Genomic DNA, 19,119 nt, shown 5'->3' with positions numbered 1-19,119 from the left:
ACCTCCTGAATCCAGAGATCTGCTTTGTCTGGATCAGTACCACGAGAGAACTTGGGTGGGTTTTGCCTCCTGAAGTCATTGAGGCCTTTGTTCTGGTCCAGAGTTATTTCCCTCTGGCGCTGATGTTGTTCACGTGCTTCTTCAGTAGCACGCCTCATGGCGTTATCATTCGCCTGTGCGGTAACGGCTTGGGCCATAGTGGCCATCATCTCAGCTAGCTGGTTGGTATTCACCATATTCTGTTAAAGGAAGCAAACAGTCAGTACTCATCATAAGATAGCATCTAGCATCACTATACAATATGAGTAAGCAATAACTTCAATCAATTTTTAAGCGAAAAATCGCTTGCAGACAATCAATTTTCACTCTTTGCAGAGTCACACAACCTAGCACAGAAGACCTATTCCCCAACAACTCCCGAAAGACTCGACCGTGCTCTGATACCACAATGTAACACCCCGATTTCGGTGGCGTTACTTTAGTAACCAAAAGTAAACTTAATGCGGAAAAACGTGAAATATTTTTTTTTTTCGATAATAACTAAGACAAGACTGAATTAAATAAAACCCAAAAGCGAAAAGCAATAGAACTAATATACGATATATAAACAGCCCCCGCTGTAAGTAACAACCTCGTCACGAGTAACCTCCAGTGACGGAAAGAAAAGTGCAACGCCCGTAGGCAATATATATAAACCAAATGAAAAGGGTGAAGTGCCCGCAACACCATCCCTCAAAACTGAGAATCAGCTGACCCAATGGCCTGAAAATAAGACCTCCTAAGTCCAACCAACTCTCTGTGATTCCCGTAAGGAAACCACACAAAAAGCTATAGGCGGATCTACCCTGTCCCCTAAGTAACAAATGAAGCAAGACTGTCAGAGCTAAAACTCTACTCCTACACTAATCCTATCTCGAGGAGCTCATACCAACACTCAAAACTATGTGCTCGCATGATCGTCGTCTGAATCAGAATCCAGAACGACCAAGTCTACCAGCCCTATCCGTCCTCCCCTCGCAACCGCAGTGCGCTCCGATGCTGGACTCACGGGCTTAGGGCCCGAACCCTGATCATCAATGATCGCAACAGAGGGTGCACTAGACCCTGCCGAAGGCACTCCCACTGGAATCTCCTCTGAGGGATCCTCCTCCTCTGAAGATGACGGTGGCGGCGGTGCTCCTCCGAATCCTGGTCCGCAATGAACGCCCGATGGCAAGTTGAAGCTGATAGAGCATCGCCTCAACACTCCTGACCTCAAGAGTCCTCCACTGTCCACGTGGTCCTCCATGATGTGCCCCAAATACGTCGCTCGGTGGCTCGCGGGGTCAACCACCCACGACCCGGGGTCGTCCTGATCTATCATCTCGTACCTAATCCCCCCCGAAGGGTGGACCATGGTGAACCAGTCCGCAATATTCATCTGACAAAAGGCGTTGTCCGCCAAAGCACACACAGAAGACGCGAGGGTCAACTCTAAAGAACTATGTAGATAATAAACCCAATAGGTACAAATAATAGATAGCCACTTAGGCTTATAGCTAAAGATGTCATTCCTAGGGTTGCATGTCCCACAATAACATAAACACAATAATAGCAGATAGCATGTTCCAAATAGGTTTAACAATTACCAATCACACTCAACAACTAAATTAGTATGTATGTTGCATGATATGTATGCAGGTTAACCCAGTCAACCACATGCATTCCGGAAAGGGATGGACATCAAACGGATCAGCCCTAACACCAGCCACGGTGGAGCCATTTCGGCCCGCGTGCCTCTTACTCCAACAGGGGTAGTCAGATCAGCAGTAAACCCGTAGGTCTGCCATTTCGGTCTGCTACAAGAGACGTCTACAAACGCTCTTTCACGGCATTCCGGGTCTTATGACCATTTTGGAAACCGACGAGGTCCAGAGTACGTCCTGTGTTAATACCTCATTAATGTTGCATGTATGCAAAATGATTAGTCAAACAACGTCTCCGTCCTCACTCGACACGTCGCCACGTGTTCTAGGGAAGTTAAAGTCTCTAAAAGCTTACCCTAAGGTAAAGTCGATTTTGCGACCAAAAGACACACTTCATAACGACACATAGCTGCTCCAACAGCACCACAACAAACGCTGCTCCAACAGCACAATAACAAACGCTGCTCCAACAGCACAACAATAAACGCTGCTCCAACAGCACAACAACAAACGCTGCTCCAACAGCACAACAACAAACTCAACACTTGGATCCGACGACACTCCTCGTTTTTCCAAAACTATGATTTGACTTCCAATGCCTTCCTTCGAGGTTGTTATCATTACTTAAAGATTTTGAGGTTATTTAAGGTCTTATGAATTTTCTTTATAAAATAGATTCCATTTTGTCTTATCGCAAGTCTTATACATTTTCAGGATCTCCCAATCCCAAGTCGCTTCCAGAGGATGTCTCGATCCACTAAACAAAATTAAGGCCCGAACCTCGTTCGTCCTATCAAACTTTCTCAAAACTCTCAAAATAAAATCGGCATGACCTGCCCGCTATTCTCACCATTCAAAATTTCAGATTCCAGTACAGAGCATATTTAAATCATCACAATCAACAACATGTCATATATCAATAAATCGCATCATAAACACTTAGCACTTAGCATATAAAGCATGCACCACACATCCTAGATTACCCACATAGCACATAGCATGTAAGACAATCTCAAAAACATTCAGTAGATGAATCATCTACATTGTCAGCCGAAGCCTCAGAAAACATTTTCCAATCACACACAATTCCAGTGCATAAACAGTAAACAATGTCGAAACATCGACCCTAAGCATTAACTAGAGATTCAGTGAGAAGCCCTCACCTGAAAGTTCTCCAGAATGATCAACTAGTGCTTCCTCGCTCTCAAAGTGTTGGTCCTCGGGGAAATCCTCAAAAGCACCTTTACAATAAAATCACAGAATACTATCAGAATCTATCGGAAACTAAGCTATCGATACTTACTAAGGTTACTCGAAGTAATCTATACCCTAAGGTACGATAAACTAGCGCGAAAGACAAGTTTTCGGAAAAGGAAATTTTCCTCCTCCCCCCTAATAGGGCTCGGCCACTTTGTGCAATTATGGGGCTCGATTTTTCTTCGATCAAACTTGGTTCCTATGCTTTCATAAGCCGTAACTAAGGGTATTCTGAACTCGGAAAAATTATCGGATCAAAAACTGTCGCAGGGGTATTTTGGTCATGATTTTTAACTAAGGATTTTTCAAAACTGAAATCCCAATAATAAAATTTTGCAGGGACGTCACCAACGACGTTTATGACAACTAATCCTACTAGCACTAAGCTAAGGCGATAGTTTTCAGCCTAAAGGTTGAAGCTTTACACCAAAAACTCCAAAAATGGGTATTTTAGGCTCAAATTGATTTCGGCGGAATTCCGGCGACATAACGGAAAATCTAACCGGGCAGAAGTGATCTTGGGCACATAAAGAAGAGGTTTAGAATCAGAAATGAAAGATTCAGGATAGTTTTGCAAAAACCCATAAACTATCAGCTCAGAAAAGTCTACAGAAAAGCTATGGAAAAAGCGATCAGAGGTAAGGATTAGCGACTATACCTCGAAGCCTTGAAGTAGCAACTGATTGATCGACGATCAAGCAAACGATGAAGAAAACTCTTCTTCCTTCTTCCTTGTTCTTGGCCGCGGTTTTGGGAGAGAAAATGGAGGAGAATTTGTGTTTTTCTTCCTTTCTTTGCTATATATAAAGGTTGGAAATTCGCGGGAAAATGAAAGTTTCGCGAATCTGATTTTTCCGACTTCATTCTCCATGAATCAATAGATATGTTTTGGCAAAAGAGTTCCAAAACTATAAAGAGGTCTCCTTGTATTTTTGGCAACTAAAGCATAGTCGGTATAAAACTATTTTACCCGATAAGTTGCTTTTTGCATCGAATGTCGGAATGGAAAACTTCCTTCGGAAGAAAGATTGAAATCATCAAGAGAAATGGGTGTACGCATGTGGAATATTCATTTGAAGCTCTGAATAGAAAAAGTCTTCATTGTCGAGAAATTCTAGGGTTTTGAAATACCAGGGATTCGGTTTCGGCAAACTTCCGATGATTGGAATCGGACGTTCGTAGATCCTAGAGTTTCGCCTCGAAACGATTGTGATATATGGAAAAAGAGAAGTTCTAACATTTCTCTGAAGATTTTTGGAATTAACTGCCATCGTGCCTAAAAGTGAAAATTAGCTATATACTAACTAAGGTTTCTGACCTAGGTTTAAGCGTAAAACGTTCGTGCTATAACTTTTATCGATCATAATGCAATCCTTGAACTTTTCCTGAACTTTCTCCTTCATAAATATATTTCATTTAATAAACTTTCGTTCAGGTTTCCCTTCACATTACATCAACCCTAATCGTGAATAAGAAGTTTATTCACTTAGCATAAACTTAAAAACTCGGGCCTTACAGAAATTGGATGAGTTAGATGACTCGAGAAGTCATCAAGGGTGATTACACTCGTTTTATATTAATTGCCTTTTGTCACAGAATCGACATTTACCTTAGGGTATTTTTAGAGACAATATATTGGTTAGAACACGTGATGACGTGACGGGTGAGGTCGATATGTTTTTTGGCTAATCATATTGCATCATTCATACATATTGAGGTTAATACACGATGGGATGTCGGACGGTGGATCCCAAAATTGTCATAAGACCCGGGTTTTCACATAAGAACACTGCATGTGGTTCTTAGTAGCAGACGAAAATGGAAAATCTGCGGGTTACGACTGATCTGACTACATTTTTTTGGTGTAAGAGACGCCCGAGCAGAAATGGTTGAACACTAGGCCGGTGTTAGGAATGACTCGTTGGTGCCCATCTATTCCGGAGCATTTCTTACAGCATGACATACATCTCATCATGCATTTCTGACTTGTTTATTTGATGTTGTTGAACATCGTTTTATTTCTTGATAACTGGTTGAGTTGTCATCATTTGTCTATTGTTGTTTCATTTGAGAATATGATACTTACATGCTATGATAAGCCTATTGAACCTAAGTATCTATTCCCGTATACTTTACTTGTTGTTTGTAATATACATACTATTATGTGAGTTGACCCTCGCGCTTGCTTTGTTTGTAGGCTTGTGTTTGGGCGATCGTACGCCTGCTGCCACATGTCGATGGTGGATTGGTTTGCGTTGGTTCACCCATCAGAGCGAACTCGATATGAGATGTTGGACCAGGATACCCCCGCCGCATGGGTGAGTGACCCCGCCAGTCACCGGGCTATTTACATGGGGAGGAATGGAGGATCATGGAGGATCGGATCGATGAGTTTGGGCATCTGACCAAAGGAGTGTTACGACGTTACTCGGTGAGCTTTAACCTGCCACCCACTGTGCATTGTGGACCCGGTACTGGAGTGCCACCACCACCGTCGTCTGACGACGAGGATCCCTCTGAGGATGAGCCTGCCGATGGAGCATCGTCTGGATCGAGCTCTCCCGCCGTCGCTGACCGTTCTGATGCCGCTTCTTCTTCTAGGCCTGTTGAACCGGAAGATGAGCCTCACACTACTACTGCCATTCGCTTCAGGTCATCTGCTTCCTCCTGTGGTTATCGCGTGGTACCCTTGGTCCACGTGATGGAGAGGGATGTGATCGTCCGAGTGGTGGATACGGAGACAGGGGTGTCTAGGTCAGTGTTTCGGTTTGAGAGGAGAGAGATCATAGATGTGGATATCGAGTTGATCATTATGGATTCTGACTCTGACGATGACTATGCCAGCAAGGTGGAGGAGGAGGAGTGTTGAGACACGCTTTCTCGGGTGGTCAGAGTAGGAGTTTGTGTCGTAGCTCTGATTGTCATTTTTCATTTTGGGCTAGGGTACGCCCCTGACTTTTAGCTTTTTTGTGGTTCTCTTTCATGAGGATCATATGGAGTATGTCGGACGTAGGAGGTCTTGCTGAGGCCGTTTTGGGCTGACTTACTCTTTTGGAGGACTGTACTTAAATACTTATGACTCTGATTGTAAGACCCTTGCTTTTAAGATAGGTTAAATAATTATTTTCTTATTCACGTTTAGTTTTCCGATGTAACCGATACGGAACTTGAACAAGTGTTTACCGATTTGGACGACTTTATGAAGAAGAAAGTTCAGGAATTGACTAAGGATGATGCCATGGATAGTCTAAGTCATAGTTCGAGCCATTTCAACACCCGGCTTATGTCGAGAGTGTCCGACAAAGGCTATTTCTGCTCTTAAAGCACTGTTTACGCGAAATTCAAAATTTTTAGAAAAATAAGAATCTCTCTTTATTTTTCCCATGACCAGTGTTTCGCTACGGAACTCTGGACTGTTCACACGATTGGTTTGGCTTCCCGGAAGTCCGTCGAAGCTAGGCTTTAATCTCTCGGGGACTTTAATTAAGACCCTTAATGAAACCTTTTTCTATTCGAAGCTTCTAACGAAGTTTCCATCCACGTGGTCACAATTCTTTCAGCGTTTGCGACATTTCTTCAGAAGGAAGTTTCTTCATCCGAAGCCAACTGCAAAAAGTAGTTTTCCGGCATATTTTGGCCAATACTGTGTTTATATCGTTTTCTTAAATTCTGAGAACCTCATTTGGAGTTCTGGCATTCTGTCGCTAGATATTCACTTCTTATCGTTAGACGGAGGTCCCGGAACGATCGGTTTCGAAAAACCTCGAAGTTTACTTCTCGAGCATCCGCTATGAGAGAGAGTCGCGGGTAGAGAGAGAGAGATAGGGTGGGTTCTTCGCGAGTTCTTGTCCGATCGTCCCGATTTCAGTTTCTGTGGATCGATAGCGAGGTAATCTTGCTATTCCATACCTTTATTTCTACTTTCTGTAGCTTTAAACCATGTCTTTCTGTGCTCAAAGTATGGAGCAATTTCCAAAATTATCTTCTACTACTACCCAACAACCTATATTCTCCGCCGATACGCGCCGATTTCGATCGAGTCGCCGTAGATCTGAAAAATGTGGAAATACCCATATTCACCAAAGTTTCTCTTTTTGAACCAAAAATTCACGACTTAACCTTGTGCCTTTAGGATTAGTTGTTATAAATGCTACGATCTACAACCCTGTCAAATTTGTTTTCAAAAATTCTAACTTTGCGTTTTGAGCTTAAAGTTTGGACCCAAAAGCACCTAGTAGCTCAGCAATTTCTAAAAATTTTCCGAGCATTGATTTACCCTAGTTATACCCCTAGATTACCATTAATGAAGTTAGATCGAAGAAAAAGCGTCGAAACGCAATTAGAGGGGGGAGTGGCCGAGAGCTCTATGTGGGTTTGGGGGAGCTTTTATTTTTTTGAAAAACTTGTCTTTTGTCCTAGATTCTCATACTCTGAAACTTCTAAAGTTTCGTCGAACGTTAGTTAGAATTGTATGAACTGTTGTGATTCGTTCTGACTGAGTAAATTGGTTTTTACTCAAAGGTTTGGGTTTGGATTTGGGAGCATTTGGAGCTGCTGAGGATTCGCTTGAGGAGCTCGGGGATCGTGAAGCTGGAAGAGACACTTGTGAGGGCAACTTACTCTACTAAATAATGATTTAGGCGTCGATAGCTTCGGTTTATTTATTTGGCTATTGATATTGATTGGTTTATCTGATTGGGAAATGTTTGCTGAGGCTTTAGCCGACATATATGCTTATAAGCTTTAATTGTTCTATGATTGATGTTGACTGAATCACATGCTTATGTGCTAAGTGGCTAATTGTAGAACATGACGATATGTCTGAATATGTGTTATTGGATTGTAGAACATTGTGATATCGTCGGAGTGTGGATAAAGAGAGTTTATGCCATGCTAGTGACTGAAACCATTAAGAGAATGATCGTTAGGTCGGACCAAGGTCTGAACCTTTACTATTTTAGGAGATCGAGACCTTCTCGGGGAATTACACGGGTTTAACGGAAAACCTTATAACTTATAGAATTATAAACCATTTTACAAATGAAAATCATAATACGCTAAACAACATTCAAACACTTTAAAGGATCGATAAATCAGTGAAGAAGACTTAGAGCTGGAGTAGGAATTTGGGAATATGAGAAGTGTCGATGAACCTAGTTTAGGGAAAAACCCTAAGTGCTTATGCACCTTTTGCCAATCGGCAGTGAAAATTTAGGCTACCTAATGGATAAGTCTGGGAAACCAATAAGTTTCTAAGTACGATGTACACCTTTTGCTCTAAGAGCAGTTCGACCATCCGAGTGATGAGTCAGATGATTCGAGTAATCATCAAGAGTGTTTGCACTTTATCATTGTAGGAATTCGAGGTCAATAGTTCGACAATTACCGTAGGGAATTTTAGAGACAATATTCTTAGCTAGACTCTTACGTGTGAGGACGACTCGATGTTTGGCTAACCATATTGCATCATTCATTTGTGTCAGAGGATACGCGATGGAATGTCGGTCCTCTATGGAGCCAGCAGGATCGAAAGATCGGGTTTCCACGTAGATCACCACGTGTGACTACACTATTCAGGTTGTAAGAGACACCGAGTCTGATGGTTAACAGAAAGGCCGGTGAAAAGACCGACTCGTTCACACGTGTCCATTCCTTTCCGAAGCATTATTTGAGCATGACATTGTATTTCATACCATTCATCTAATGACTTGAGGTTGATGAATATCGTTATGAGTTTGATTATCTGATGTTGATTTACATCGTTATGTTTCTGCTGAATCGATGATTTATGCATGATGATTTAGTAGTTGAGGATGTATTGATATATATGCCATGATACAATTATCGAACCTATATATATATATATATATATATATATCTACCCCCATACTCTTCTTGTTCTCTTTATTATCTACCTTATTCTGTGAGTTGACCCTCGCGCCTTGCCTTATGTGTATTTTTTGTGTTTGGGCGGTCGGAAAACTGCCAGATGTCGTTGGGGGAGTGGTTTACGTTGGTTTGCCCGTCCGGGGGAATTAGGTACGAGCTGATTGATCGAGTTGACCCTGCCGCTTGGATGTTGGACCCCGCCAACCACCGAGCGACGTACCAAGGGAGAGTGATGGAGGATGTGATTGACAACCATGGAGACATGACTACTGGAGTTCCGCGGAAGTACACTGTTGCCTTTGACCTGCCGCCGATGGTTCACTTTGGACCAAGTACTAGACTGCGACCACCTACGCCGTCGTCATCATCATCGTTGTCATCTGATGAGGAGGATCCTTCCGAGATCGATGTTGTTGCTGTGACACCGTCTGAACCGACACCTCCTACTGTTGTGGACCCTGCTGACGTTGGGTCATCTTCGAGGCTCGTTGAGCCGAAAGAGGAGCCTGTCGCCACGACTCTGACTCGTCTTGGGGCGTATGTTCCCTCTCGTGGTTACCGTGTCGAACCTTTGGTTCGCATGGTTGAGGAGGAGATCACTACTGACATAGTCGACCTGGAGACTGATTTGACTAGGGTGGCACGGAAGACAGTTAGGAGGGAGGTTCTGGACGTGGATGTTGAGGTGCTACACGAGCGAGGAGGAGGAAGAGGGTTGGGAGACCCGCTTCTTTGCATGACTTGGGTTAGGGTGTATATTCAGTAGTAGCTCTGGTTAGTCGTTGTACATTTGGGATAGGGTAGGTTCTCGACCTTTTGCTTTTTGTGCGATTCTATGTATGGGAATCACAGAGAGTAGTCGAACGTTAGGAGGCCTGAGGAGGCTGTTTTGGGCTGACTCTCTCACATTTTCAGAACTGTAATTATTACATTACTTTGATCACTATTGCGTACACTTGCCTTCTGGCATACTTTCTGTCACCGTTAGGTTCTGGTCACGTTTGCGGTACAGCATGGGCTGTATCTGTTTATATATATATTGGTTTATCGGGGCATGTTTGGAGTTTCATTAATTCCATGTTGGACTAGTCTTTCATATTTATTTCTCTCACCTTTAAAAAAAATACCTTCATTTTCCGCTGTTTTATTTTATTTGGTTACTAAAGTGACGCTCCGAAATTCGGGACGTTACACTGATTTTGGTTTGTACCTATTAGCATGCGGGCATCACTTTCAGTTATTTTCCGTCACTGGAGGTTACTCGTGATGTTGACTTTTACTTTACAGCGGGGGCTGTATATATATTGTAAATTAGTTTATGTTTATCGCATTGGGTTGAGTCTTATTTTGTTAAGTCTTTTATTTAAAAACAAAACGAACAAAAAATACCTGCTTTTCCGCTTTATTTTGTTTTTGGAGTTACTAAAGTGACCCCCGGAAATCAGGGTGTTTCAGATTTGGCGTTGCCAGTCTGTGGGGTTTATAGAGGTTTTTGGGAGGTCTTTGTTGTAGGGATGAGTTTTTTGCCAGCTTTAAGTTTGTTTGGTTACTGTACCCTTGTTTAGAGGGGATGTTTCTCAACTTTATATATATATATAGGATGTATTATATGAGAATGGAGATTTTATGTGAGAGTGAGAGGAGGCATTATGAGCCATTAGATCTAATCATGAATGGTCAAGATCTAAACATGAAGTCATATGACTTTTTAAAAAGTCAGATGACATCATTTTTAATTGATCATGAGACAATAACATGATAATTAAATTCTTTTAATCTTGACCGTTCATAATTAGATCTAATGGCTCATAATGTCTCCTCTAAATCTCGCATAAAAGCTTCATTCTAATATGATACATCCTGTGTGTGTGTGTGTGTGTGTGTGTGTGTGTGTGTGTGTGTGTGTGTGTGTGTGTGGAGCCAAACTCCACCACTGCTGTTGTTCCTTTGACATGATGTGGGACAAGATGTTTACATTTTAGCTAAGGTGAGCTATGTGACATGATGTGGGACAAGATGTTTTAGCATCTTGAATGCATTATTTGTCCTTGTGGGCCTGCTGTGTTAATTGATTTATTCTAGAAGCTTTGGGTTGTTTGTGTTGTCAACAAGTTAGGGTTGTTGAATGAGCTTATGTGTGCTAATCGGAAAATATATCAAGTGTGATCAAATCGGATGCTAGGATTTGATTTGGTTTTATTGTGTGGATGCTTTATCTTTTATTCAAATCTTACTCGTTAAGATTTGGTGCTGATTTTAGAAGATTTACTTCCTGTTTATGTTGTGGACTTTTTGTTCGTTCAAGCCCATCAAAGACAATGTCTGAAGAACTACTATATGAGAAGACCTAAACCTAGTTTCTAGGTGTGCTTTTTGTTGAGAGATTAAGGTTTTATTCTCTTGAGTTCACTGTGTTTTGTAACTCTCTTAGCCGTTCCATTTGTTAGCCTTTGGCTGAGAGTTGTTTCGTTGTTTTGTGTTTGATCGTGAGATCTTTCTTTGTTATTGTTGTAAGAGATCAATCACTAGGACAGTGGTTATGAGAGAAAGTGAGAGGAGCTCTCATACTTAGGGGTAGGACTAAGTCCAAAACACTAGGTAGTATTAGGGGACATGGGTATTAAGCAAGTTTTGCTTTTGTAAAACAATTGCAGCAATACATTAATAGTGGATTTTCTTTCTCAGGTGAAAACCCTCTAGACTTAGGTGATATTGCATCAAACTGGGTTACCAATCTCTTGTGTCAATCCTTATAGTTTACTAATTAATTTCCTAAACTGCACATTTTTGTTTGTGATATGTTGTACACGATGTCTTAGACATAGGGTAGAACATCTGTGAAGGTATGAAAAACGATAGAAAGGGGGGGGGGGCGGGGGTTGAATAGCGTTTTCAAACTAAAACTTTTCCCACTTGAGATTTTAACAAAAAATCTTCAAACACAGAAGATAAAAGTGCTAAGATAAGAGTTGAGGAAAGCACACAATGATTTTATCCTGGTTCACTTGATAAATCCCTCAAGCTAATCCAGTCCACCCGTTAAGGTGATTTCTTCCTTCTTAGAATGAAGGCAATTCACTAATCAGAGTTTGTTACAACTGCACTTGCAACCTGCAAAGTGACTAACAATACCATGACTTAGCTATCACTAAGATTCACTCTCTTAGTCTTCTCAAGGATCTAACCAACCTTGGTCTCCTTAAGGAAAAACAAACAACTGTTTGAGAGTTTGGGTTTACAAAGAATTGCTTCTCAGAAAGCTAAAGTAAACACAATAAGAACAGTTTGAAGAAAGATTGCTAATAGAATATCTGATGTGGCTGAACACGTTAGGTAAGGTCGTCAGGAATAGTACAATTGCTTTTGTACTTGGATAGCGACTTGACCTTTAACCTAGATGACTTCTGATCAGAGCGACGCTTCATGTTGGAACTTGTGAAGCTTGGTGATCAGAGTCAGAGGGAAGCTTGGATCCTCTGACCTATGTAACTTCTGCTTCTGGACTCAGAGGAGAAGTACTTGGTCTTCAGAGCCAACTTACTCTTGGACTTCAGAGTCTTCACTCCTCAGCTTCTGGACCTTCAGAACTTCTGGACCTTCAGAGCCTCTGAACCTTCAGAGCTTCTGGACCTTCAGAGCTTCTGGTCTTCAGAACTTCAAGTGATCTGAATCCATATCAGAGCTTAACTATCTTCAGATCTTATGAAGCTTATTCTACTGTTCAGATTGAACATAGTGAGTGCGAAAGCGTTGCGTAGGTTACTCTTTGAGCATAGTGCTTCTGATTTATGTGTAAGTAGACCAGAGTCAGAGCCTGTCATTTAAACACTCAGAAAACAACGTTAGAGTACCATAATTGTTCATACATAATAGTTAACATGTAATCATCAAAACATAGAGTTGTACTACATGATCAAAACTTGATCTTACAATCTCCCCCTTTTTGATGATGACAAAACCAAGTATTTTGATGAACAATTCTTAAACAATAAACTGAATTCACTCAGAGTTTAGAGAATAGAGATAAACTTATCCTGAGGTGAATGGTGTATGTTGCTCATTCTGAATCCAAGTCACAGCTTGATTCTGAGCTTAGCTCCCCCTGAATCTAAGACTTAATGAAAACATTAGTAATATCTAGATTCTGAGCTAAATAATAAAAGAGTTCAGAGTGAGAATTTATGACACAGATAATATGTGAATATCAGAGCGCATAGATATTCAGAGTCAAGGGCAAGGTAAAAGTAACAGAGTCAACCAATTTAACATACGATCAAAATGTATTCCTTGCAAATGCCTACCGATAGATCTATGGTCATAAAGAATGGAACTCTTAAATTCTCCAAAAGAAAAAGAAATCACAGTAACACAGCTTACACATCAAAAACTGGTTGTACTCCCCCTTTTTGTCATAAGCAAAAAGCATGTGGTGTGAAAAACTTAGCTTGAAGTACAAGGTACTCCCCCTTAGAGAAGGTTTAAGTTAAAAAAAATGGAGAAAAGGATAATAATATAATTAATTAAGAAAATAGTTAATTAATGAAGGGAAGAACACTGGCCAAAGAAGAAAAGAACGTTTACCACCGGCCAAAAGGTTAAATGCAGGCATCGGTTTCCAATGAAGATATCTCGAGAAACTGCTTTAGCATTAACATCTGGAGACGTAACTCAGCTTATAAAAAGCAGGTAAATCCATAACGGTCTTCACAACTCATCTGCTTCAGAATTCAAATAGCAATGGCATCATACATAGCTTGCTTAGAAGGGCTCAGGAAGAAGGCATTTGATGAAGACTTGTTCATCAATGTTAGGCATCCAGAGGATCCTAGCATCTACCAGCTGACCAATCAGCTGCTGGGGATGGGTCTGAGTCCGGAGATGGACAACATCCTCAGAGGTTTCCTCAGTTTCGTGGAGGAAATGCAAGAACTCTTCCAGAAGGAGCTGGACCTCTATGAAGAAATAAGAGCAGTAGAGGCGGCTCTGGAGACTATGGCGGAGGGTCCTGAGAGGCAGGAGCTACGCCGGAGCGTGGTCCACTTAGAATATAGGCAGCATCGTCTGGAACTAGATAGGATAGAGATGCGTAGGTAATGTAGAATATTGAGGAAAAATCCTCCATTTTAAATGATGTAATGCTAGTTTGAATTATTAATAAAAAGAATTTTCAATTATATGTTGTGTTAAGAATGCAAAAAATCATAGATAAAACTGTAAGATCAAGTTTTGATCGAGTAGTACAACTCTATGTTTTGATGATTACAAGTTAACATTTTAGTATGAACAATTATGGTACTCTAACGTGTTTTCTGAGTGTGCTCTTAACAGGTTCTGACCCTATCTCCATCTCACACAAATCAGAAGCACTTTGCTTAAAGAGTTACCCTAGCAACGCTTTCGCAATCTCTATGTTCAAACTGAACAGTAGAAAAGCTTCAGAAGATCTGAAGTCATTCAAGCTCTGACGTGGACTCAACTCACTTTAAGTTCTGAAGATCCAGACGTTCTAACAACCCAGACACTCTGAAGGTTCAGATGTTCTGAAGGTGTAGAAGACTCTGAAGATCCAGAAGCTGAAAAGTGGAAACTCTGATGTCCAGAAGCAAAATGGCTCTGAAGACCAAGTACTTCTCCTCTGAGTTCAGAATCAGAAGATACAACGGTGAGAGGATCCATGCTTCCCTCTGACTCTGATCAACAAGCTTCACAAGTTCCAACACGAAGCATTCCTCTGATCAGAAGTCTACAAGATTAAAGGTCAAGTCACTATCCAAAGTACAAAAGCTAATGTACTATCCTGACGACCTTACCTAACATTCTCCGCCACAACAGAAGCTGGAAATCTCAGTTCTGCCCTCCAACGGTAGCATTCCCATGCAGTGTTCAAACCCTAATCCTTGGAGTATTTATAGAGGCTGAAGATTGAAAGATGCGGTTAGAAGAACCTTACACGCGCAAGCTATATTCAAATCTTCTAAGCATTCTTTCTTTATTGAATTCATTGTGTTTACTACAAGCTTTTAAGAAGCAATTTCTTTGTAAACAATATTTCTTAAACAGTTGTTTAGTTTACCTTTAGGAGATCAAGGTTGATCGGATCCTAGAGAAGACTAAGAGAGTGAATCTTAGTGTAAGCTAAGTCAGTGTATTGTTAGTCACTTGTAGGTTTCAAGTGCAGTTGTAACAATTATCTGATTAGTGGATTGCCTTCATTCTAAGAAGGAAGAAATCACCTTCACGGGCGGACTGGACTAGCTTGAGTGATTCATCAAGTGAACAGGATAAAATCCTTGTGTGCTTTTCTATCTCTTATCTTAAGCACTTGTGTCTCGAAAGATTTGTTAAAAATCTTAAGGTGGAAGTTTTATTCTGAAAACGCTATTCAAACCCCCCCCCCCCTTTCTACTGTTTTTCATACCTTCAATTAGTATCAGAGCGCAAGTTCTGATTACCACACCTAACAGTGTTCAGTGATCCGGGCCGGTGTGAAAAACAATGGCTACCACCAGTGAAACGCAAATTGATGGTTACAATGCAAAGCCTCCCATGTTCGACGGTCAAAGGTTCGAATATTGGAAAGATAGGATTGAAAGTTTCTTTCTGGGCTTCGATGCAGATCTTTGGGATATTATTGTGGATGGTTATGAGTGTCTAGTTGATGTAGATGGCAAGAAGAGATGACTGTTGAGCAAAAGATGCTTTACTCACAGCACCACAAAGCTAGAGCTATTCTTCTTAGTGTTATTTCCTATGAAGAGTACCAGAAGATTACAGATCGTGAGTTTGCCAAGGGCATCTTTGAATCCTTGAAGATGTCTCATGAAGGAAACAAGAAAGTGAAAGAATCAAAGGCGCTGTCCTTGATCCAGAAATATGAATCCTTCATCATGGAACCTAACGAGTCCATTGAGGACATGTTTTCCAGATTTCAGTTGCTTGTAGCTAGAATAAGACCTCTCAACAAAAGCTACACTACAAAAGATCATGTCATAAGGGTCATCAGAAGTCTTCCTAAAAGCTGGATGCCTTTAGTGACTTCAATAGAGCTTACAAGAGATGCTGAGCGTATGAGTTTAAAAGAACTCATCAGCATACTGAAATGTCATGAGCTGAAGCGCTCAGAGATGCAGGATCTGAGGAAGAAATCTATAGCCTTGAAATCCAAATCTGTGAAGGCTAAATCTGAGAAGTCAAAAGCTCTCCAAGCTGAAGCAGAAGAATCTGAAGAAGCATCAGAAGATTCTGATGAAGATGAGCTGACTCTGATCTCAAAAAGGCTCAATCGGATCTGGAAGCACAGGCAGAGCAAGTACAGAGGCTCTGGAAAGGCCAAAGGAAAGTCTGAATCCTCATCAGGCTAGAAGAAGTCCTCAATCAAGGAAGTCACATGTTTCGAGTGCAAAGAATCAGGGCACTACAAGAGTGACTGTCCAAAGCTGAAAAAGGACAAGAAGCCAAAGAAGCACTTTAAGACAAAGAAAAGTCTGATGGTGACTTTTGACGAATCAGAGTCAGAGGATGTTGACGCTGACGGTGAAGTTCAAGGACTCATGGCTATTGTCAAAGACAAAGAAGCAGAGTCAAAAGATGCAACTGACTCTGACTCAGCATCAGAAGAAGATCCTAACGTAGACGATGAAAATGAGGTATTCGCTTCTTTCTCAACATCTGAGCTAAAACATGCTTTGTCTGATATTATGGATAAGTATAAGTCCTTATTGACTAAGCCTAAAAAGTTGAAAAAGGATTTCTCTGCTGCTTCTAAGACTCCTTCTGAACATGAGAAAATTATTTCTGAGTTGAAAAATGATAATCATGCTTTAGTGAATTCTAACTCTGTTCTTAAGAACCAAATTGCCAAGTTAGAAGAAATAGTTGCTTGTGATGCCTCTGATAGTAAACATGAATCTAAATATGAAAAATCCTTTCAAAGATTCCTAGCTAAAAGCGTAGACAGAAGCTTAATGGCTTCAATGATCTATGGCGTAAGCAGAAATGGAATGCATGACATTGGCTATTCTAAACCTAATAGAAATGAGCCTCCTATGCCTAAGGCTAAATCCTTATATGAATGCTTTGTACCCTCTGGTACTATATTGCATGAACCATTACCTGTTAAAGTTGCTAACCCCCCTCTCAAAAAGGGAATTGTCTCCATGTCTAAACATCATGCCAAAATTCCTTTACACTACCATGATGAGAAACCCAAGGTGATCAGAACCTCTGAGGTAACTAACAAGAGAGGACCCAGAAAGTGGGTACCTAAGGATAAGATTTTCTATGTTGCAGATATCCTTGATAGCTCCACTGAAACACCAATCATGGTATCTGGACAGTGGATGCTCGCGTAACATGACGGGAGAAAGGCGTATGTTCCAAGAGCTAAAACTTAAGCCTGGAGGCAAAGTTGGCTTTGGTGGCAACGAGAAGGGTAAAATTGTTGGTACTGGTACTATTTGTGTTGATAGTAGTCCATGCATTGATAATGTCTTATTGGTAGATGGCTTAACTCATAACTTATTGTCTATAAGTCAATTAGCTGACAAGAGTTATGATGTTATTTTCAATCAAAAGTCTTGTTGGGCTGTAAGTCAGATCGATGGCTCTGTTCTGTTTAACAGCAAGAGGAAGAACAACATTTATAAGATCAGATTATCTGAGTTGGAATCTCAGAATGTGAAGTGCCTTCTTTCTGTTAATGAGGAGCAATGGGTATGGCATAGACGGTTAGAGCATGCCAGCATGAGAAAGATTTCTCAGCTGAGTAAGCTCAACCTTGTCAGGGGCTTACCCACTCTGAAGTTCTCTTCAGATGCTCTTTGTGAAGCATGTCAGAAAGGAAAATTCACAAAAGTCCCTTTCAAGGCAAAGAATGTTGTCTCTACCTCAAGGCCGTTGGAACTTCTGCATATCGACCTGTTTGGACCAGTGAAAACTGAGTCTATGGGTGGCAAGAGATATGGGATGGTCATTGCTGACGACTATAGCCGCTGTACGTGGGTAAAATTTCTATCCCGCAAGGATGAGTCTCATTCTGTGTTCTCTACCTTCATAGCCCAAGTGCAAAACGAGAAGGCTTGCAGGATTGTGCGTGTCAGAAGTGACCATGGTGGAGAGTTTGAGAATGACAAGTTTGAGAGTCTGTTTGATTCCTATGGAATTGCACATGATTTCTCTTGTTCCAGAACTCCTCAACAAAATAGTGTTGTTGAGAGGAAGAACAGAACTCTTCAGGAGATGGCTAGAACCATGCTCTAAGAAACTGGCATGGCTAAGCACTTTTGGGCAGAGGCAGTAAACACAGCATGTTACATTCAGAACAGAATCTCTGTGAGATCAATTCTGAATAAGACTCATTATGAATTGTGGAAGAATATAAAACCCAACATTTCTTATTTTCATCCTTTTGGTTGTGTCTGCTATGTTTTAAACACTAAGGATAGATTGCATAAGTTTGATGCTAAGTCTTCTAAATGTCTATTACTTGGTTACTCTGATAGATCTAAAGGTTTCAGATTTTATAATACTGATGCTAAAACAATTGAAGAATCTATTCATGTTAGATTTGATGATAAGCTTGACTCTGATCAGTCAAAGCTAGTTGAGAAGTTTGCAGATTTAAGCATAAATGTTTCTGACAAAGGCAAAGCTCCAGAGGAAGCTGAGCCAGAAGAAGATGAACCAGAAGAAGAAACTGGTCCCTCTGATTCACTATCCCAGAAGAAGAGCAGAATCACTGCGGCTCATCCTAAGGAATTGATTCTGGGCAACAAAGATGAACCAGTCAGAACCAGATCAGCCTTCAGACCCTCTGAAGAGACTTTGCTCAGTCTGAAAGGATTAGTGTCCTTAATTGAACCCAAGTCAATTGATGAAGCTCTTCATGACAAGGACTGGATTCTGGCTATGGAAGAAGAACTGAATCAATTTTCCAAGAATGATGTTTGGAGTCTAGTGAAGAAACCTCAAAGTGTTCATGTAATTGGAACAAAATGGGTTTTCTGAAACAAGCTGAATGAGAAAGGAGATGTAGTCAGAAACAAGGCAAGGCTAGTTGCTCAAGGCTACAGTCAGCAGGAAGGAATAGACTATACTGAAACATTTGCTCCAGTAGCAAGACTAGAAGCAATCAGACTGCTGATCTCTTTCTCAGTGAATCACAACATAATTCTTCATCAGATGGATGTTAAGAGTGCCTTCCTAAATTGTTACATCTCAGAGGAAGTCTATGTTCATCAACCCCCAGGTTTTGAAGATGAGAAGAACCTTGACCATGTTTTCAAATTGA

Source organism: Lotus japonicus, chromosome 2 (genome assembly GCF_012489685.1).
Source record: "Lotus japonicus ecotype B-129 chromosome 2, LjGifu_v1.2".
NCBI lineage: Eukaryota > Viridiplantae > Streptophyta > Magnoliopsida > Fabales > Fabaceae > Lotus > Lotus japonicus.
This window is presented reverse-complemented; position numbering follows the sequence as displayed.